The sequence below is a fragment of the Lolium rigidum genome, chromosome 2 (assembly GCF_022539505.1).
Source record: "Lolium rigidum isolate FL_2022 chromosome 2, APGP_CSIRO_Lrig_0.1, whole genome shotgun sequence".
Lineage (NCBI taxonomy): Eukaryota > Viridiplantae > Streptophyta > Magnoliopsida > Poales > Poaceae > Lolium > Lolium rigidum.
The window spans coordinates 44132758-44139289 of NC_061509.1; positions in this window are offsets into that span (position 1 = coordinate 44132758).

The following is a 6532-nucleotide window of genomic DNA, read 5'->3' on the forward strand; positions in this document are numbered from 1 at the left end:
TTGGCCGGATCCTTGACTTTGTCTTGGCCCTTCCTCTTGTTGCTCTTGCTCTTGGACTTGTTCTTGTTATTGGAGTTGAATCCAAGTCCACTCTTGTCATTGGGGGATTGTTGCATACTCAACATCTTGTCAAGTGCGGATTTCCCTTCATGACGCTTTTCCAAGTCTTTCTTCAAAGAAAGGACTTGGGCCTCGAGCTCTTTTATTTCCTCTACATGGTTAGTAGAAATACAAGTACTAGAGGAAGTAGAAGCTTCATTATTAGAGCGACAAGGCAAAGTGAGTAATCCAACACAAGGTGTATCACTAGTTTGACTAGATGGATTACAAGGACTAGCACATGGCAATATAACATTTTGGGTAGAGGTTGTGCTAATGTCCACATGAGGCTCACAAGATGTTACCTTAGTGATACTAGCCTCATGAGCTAACTTTAGCTCATCGTAGGAAGTTAGAAGATCCTCAAGAGAGTGTGAGAGCGTTTTATTGCTTTCTTCCAATTCCCTACAATTGCTAGTTAGCAACTCAAGTTGAGCCCTTAGCTCAACATTCTCCTTTAAGGTAGATGCTTCACAAGAAGTAGAGTTAGTAGCACAAGCATCAACAATAGTTTTCTCATTTTCATGCATATAGGATTCAATTTTTTGTGTAAGCATAAAATTAGTATGCTTCTCATCTTTTAGCTCATGCTTGAGGAGAGTGAATCTCTTTTCCCCATTTTCAACATGGGACTCCAACTCCACTATGGTTTCCCTATATTTACTCAAGGTATCCATAGAGTGTTCGATATTAGCACGAGCTTCTTTATTACCATGAAGAGAAGCATATACCATTGCCATATTATGCACCAAGATATTATATTCTTCATCATTATCATCATCATCACTCTCATCATTAGAGGAAGTGTTAGGAGTCAAAGTAGGAGATACCTTTGATCCATTTGTCATAAGGCACATGTGCATACCGGAGGATGAAGATGAAGAAATTCTTGAATCCTCATTTGAAAACATGTCTTGATCCATAGAGTGTTCGGTTTCCTCTACATTGTTAGTCAACAAGCAACTAGAGGAAATAGAAGCATTTTGATTATGGGAGCAAGACAAGACAAGCATATCATCATGGGGTTTATGTGAGCAATTTACACATGATATGCGAGGACTATCAACACAAGCATGTAGATTATTTTCAATGCTAGATGTGTTTAAGTCCAAAGAGGAAGCATCGCAATGGGATAGAGATGAAGAATCATCACTATTGAGCACAATATCAACATTGCAATTTTCCTCACCACTCACCATATCATTACCTCGTGTCTTGCTACACGTTGGTGAAGTGGAAGAAGATGAGAACTCATCACGGCCGGAGGTGGAAGCAACTTGGAGCTCTTCATGATGTGAAGGGGAAGAGAGCTCCTCGGAGTCACCACCAACCAAATGAGAAGTGGATCCACCAAACATTTCCTTAAGCTTGATCCACATCTCATGAGACGATTTTCGCTTTATATATATCAAGAACCTATGAAAATCTGGTCTCAAAGAGAATACAAGATCATTAGATACTTGAGCTTCAAGATGTAAGTTTTTCTCATCCTCTAAAGATAGATTTTGAGGATCCATCGGAGGAGAAAAACCTACATCTAGAAATTGCTCAATGTTTGGACACAAGGTCCGAAGTTTACAAAGCAAGCAATTTCGCCACAACTGATAATTTGTGCCAACAAAGATAATTGTGTCATTGTGCACTAAATTACTAGCCGACATCTTTACTCTCAAGGCGGTGAAGCCTAAAACAAGGAGAGACCTTGCTCTGATACCAATTGAAAGATCGAGATGTCGCCTAGAGGGGGGGGGTGAATAGGCAATTACAAACTCTTGCGGATTTGTCTCGTATGAATGCGGAATTAAACTATTGTTTAGTTTACAAGCACAAACCCTAAATATGCTAAGCTCAACTAAGTGTAACAATAGCAACTAGAGCTAAGCAAGATAGGCACAAGATATATGTAGCACAAGTGATAGCAAGATATATGTACTTCAAGCACGATGGCTATCACACGGAAAGAGAGCTCGGGTATAGAAATAACCGAGGCACGCGGAGACGAGGATGTATTCCCGTGTTCCCTTGCTTTGCAACAAGGTACGTCACGTTTGGAGGAGTGGAGGTCCCACGAAGGATTCCCCGCGCCACGAAGGCTCACCCTATTCTCCGAACCACACCCACGAAGGATAATGGCCCTTTCCTTATGGTTAGCTTTTCCTCCGCTCCGGAGATGGCAAGCTCCACAACCACTTCACAAGCTCCACGAAGGAGAAGCCTGGGCCTCTTCACAATCTTCTTGAAGAGATCACCGGAGCACCAATCACCAAGCCAACTAGGAGGTCACCCTCCAAGAGTAACAAGCTCACGGTCTCTCACTCGAACAAATCGTGGTGGAGAGCTCAACACTATGCAATGATGCAAAGCAAGAACACCGGAGGTGTTCAAGTCCTTCACAATCAAATCCCACCAAAGCAACAAATGCTAGGATGAGATTGGAGAGGAAGAACAAGGGGGAAAGTCAACCAAAGACTCCAAGATCTAGATCCCAAGAGATTCCCTCACTTAGAGAAGAATTGGTTTGGTGGAAGTGTAGATCTAGATCCACTCTCTCAAATCCTCAAATATGAGCAAGAATGGTTGGAGGATTCAAGGGGAAGAGCAAGTTCTTCAAATGGTAGCAATGGAGGAGAGAGAATGGGAAGAACTAGTTGTCTCAAGGTGGAAGAAAGCTATTTATAGCAAGGGAGGAAGAAATAACCGTTGGGGAAAAAGTAGGGTGAAAATCGCATTAAAATCGGGCAAAAAAGACAGCCCAGCCGGCCAGCAGGCCGGCCGACCGGATCCTGGGCCGGAGAGGCCGGTGGCTTGTCCGGTCGGACCGGCCCACCGACCGGGCGGAGCAAGTGGCGCGCTGGGCGGCGAGAAGGGCTTCAGCCGCGCGGGGGAAGCCAGGCCGCATGGGCCAGGCGGTGCAGAGGCGGCCCGGTGGGAATCCGGCTGGGCCGGGGAGGCAGCCAGGCCTGCCAGGCCGTGGGCTGAGGGCGACGCCGGTCAAGGCCGCGTGGGAGAGAGGCGAGGCCGGTTGGACCGGGGAGGTGGCCGGGCCAGGCCGGAGCCGGACCGGGCCCCAGACCGGTCGCGGGCCAATGGCCACTGGACACGGTCCGGATGGCACCGCCTGGGCCGGTTTCGGCCGGGTGGGCCGGCGCGGGGCCCGGCAGGCCGGCCGACCGGCCGGCTGCTCCTCCTCCTTTTTTTTTTCTTTTTCTTTTCTTTTTATTCTCTTCTCTTTTCCCCTTTTTCTTTAATAACAAATGCTCCCGAACTCCGATTCGAATGAAACCAACTTTGTTTGGAAGATAACAACGAATGCTATCTAATAGAAAGTGAAAACCCAAGAATCTGTAGGAGGGGATTTTATCATGAATATAAAAGGTAGAACCTTATATCATGAATAACCGGTAAAATCACCCAACCTCGAAAACGCAATAGAAGATGCATGCGAACTCCGTTTTCGATGAACTTGGGCTTGTTGTAAAGCTAGCAACAAGCTCAAGAACCTCACACCGAGAAATACCAAGAAGCAATAAGAATATGCAAAGTATGCAAAGGATTGAGCTCCCTAAGACGATGTGGTCAAGTTACCCAACCGAAAGCCCCTCTTAATAGTGCGGCTATCTATCCTATAATCCGGTCTCCTATCAACCACCACGAGACCGGTAAAAGGAAAACCTATCAAGGTCATACCTTTGCCTTGCGCATCCCATCACTTGATCATTTGTCGCTTCGTGTATACTCACAAATGCTCCCCCATACACTATGATGGGAAAGCTTCATTGAAGCACATCTTCATATGTCCACTATCACCAAATGGACGGCAAGCTTCAAGCATGTGATCCACTCAAGATGCTCATCTTGAACTTGCCCAACTCAACCTTGTATCTTCTCATACTCACTTAAGATAGAGCATGGATAATATTGAGTTCCACATAAGAACTCAATCTTCATTTCTTCTTCTTGATCATATCACATATATATCTTCATACCGATGATCTTGATGCCAATACACAAGGTATATCTTTATCTTCATGGCATCCATACTTGAATCCAACACATGGAGAGCAAGTAGTACCTATGGAATATTCCTTCATATAAACTCAATGAAAACATTAGTCCATAGGGGTTGTCATTAATTACCAAAACCACACATAGGGGCAACATACCCTTACAGGTGGTGGAGACAAAACAATGGACCATGCAAGAGGGAAAGTGGAGGAGGAGGGAAAGAGAATTGTAGTTTTTAGTACCCCTCTACAAGTTGGAGTGGCTTCCCCTCACAAATATGCCCACAAAATAGGCTTAGAGCTATCAACAATGGAGAAAAGTATGACCAAAATGGAGTGGGAGAGAGGAGGAACACGAGCTGGTTGGAGAAGACAAGAATGGAAAGGGTGGTGGGTGGAAGAAAAGAGGGGGAAAGCTGCCTCCAAAAGTGAGATCTACTATTCACTTTCTGTGGCGCATTAGCTGATATGCGCCACAGAAACACGAACTTCTGTGGCGCATATGAGCTCATGCGCCACAGAATCATGGTGGCATGAGCCGGGGGGTGGTCCCCGCAGGAAATTCTGTGGCGCATGGACCAACGTGCGCCACGAAACTTAACTTCGTGGCGCACGCCGGACCATGCGCCACGGAATTTCCTTCGGCCATGTGCAGTGGTGGACCCAGCGTGGGTCCCACTAACTTTCTGTGGCGCACTACTCACCGTGCGCCACAGAATCTCCATCTTCTGTGGCGCATATGCTTGCACGTGCGCCACAGAAAGATCAATTTTTTTATGGCGCATTTTAATGGTGCGCCACAGAAATATTTTTGTGGCGCATGAGCCTTTTGGTGCGCCACAGAGGTGGTTTCCACCTATAATGGTTTTCCTACTAGTGTATACTAGGACATATAAGTGAAAGGTTAAGGTTGATGATCTGTGTACTGAGTTACGTTGATTCGGGGTTATCCTCGACGAATGTAATCAAAAGTTGTGGCACAAGAGTACAACCTCTGCAGAGTGTTAAACCTATTCGAATAGCCGTGTCCGCGGTTATGGACGATTGGAAAGGCCATACTGTTCCGTTATCAGAATTTTTGATCTTGAAGAGGAATGATGAACTGAAGGGTGAATTTGTCTTGAATCCCCAATGATTTGTGGGAATGACACTAATGTTCCCACAGGAGTTAGTCTAGCAAATGATGGGTGTTTACTAAAATGTTTATCAAATGAAAACTTGGCTTTATGCAAATAAACCTAGAGCTTAGCACCCCTTTACTACACTTAATATGTTTTACCTTAGTATTAGTTTGCGAGTACTTTAAAAAGTACTCATGGCTTTGCCACTGGCTATTCAAATGCCGGACTTTGAAGAGGAGCAACGATATCGGGATGACGGACAACGGGACGTCTACGATAACTAGGATCGTCTTCTAATGTCAAGCGTTGCACTGTGGAATAGATAGTCCACTACTACTACGCTTCCGCTACTTATTTGTGATGTTGAACAATCTATTTGTGTAATATTGGATCATGTGATCCCTTGTTGTAAGACCTTATGTGTTGTAATAAATGATGACTCTGAACTACTTACTATTATGTCTCGCAAAAACAATCTTCCTGGGATTGCAATGTATGATGTAATAGGGCATCCGGACTTAAAAATCCGGGTGTTGACAAGTTGGTATCAGAGCCATTGTTTGACCTTAGGAGGCCCTAGTTAGAATGGACGTTCGGCAAACTTAGTTTCAAATATAAGGAATGAAATAGTTATGAAAAATACAATCATACCCTTACCTTTGAGATCTTTTTAAAATAACCAATTCATGTTCTTACTTACAAGTTACCTAAAATTTTGAACACTTACACCTTCTAACTTGCTTATCAATCCCTCTACAGATGGAGCCTATCATCCCGATGGAGCCCTTCATCCAAACACAAGTGTACGACCTGGCGAACGGTGGGGATCTGATCTTTGAAAGGGATCTGTTTGCCCTCTCAGAGTTCCTCGGACACGCGCCTCCCGTGTTTTACGGCGGCCAGACTGCTGACCAAGCCAATGGCCAACTCCAATGGCTCATCATGGCTAACCTCCCTGGGAAGCCGGAGTCACCCATGTTCCGCCAGATTCAGTTCTCTCTCCGAGACAACAACTGGGTGGATGGACTCGCCCGCGCTCTACAGGAGGCTCTTGCTCGTATGTGCGGGCAAAACTTGGTGGCTATTGAACGGGAACGCTTTGCGCACTTTGCAAGGCACTCCTCTGAGGGGCTGCCCCTCCGTCTGCCATTCCACCCCGTGCTGAGGCACCACGTGGATCATCTCGACTTCATGTTGTTCGAGACTCGTGCTGAGCTGGATAACTCCCGCGCCGCCGCCAACCACACTCAGCAACAGCTGAATCAGTATGCGGAGACCATCCGGGTCATCGCAAAGGAGCGTAGGACC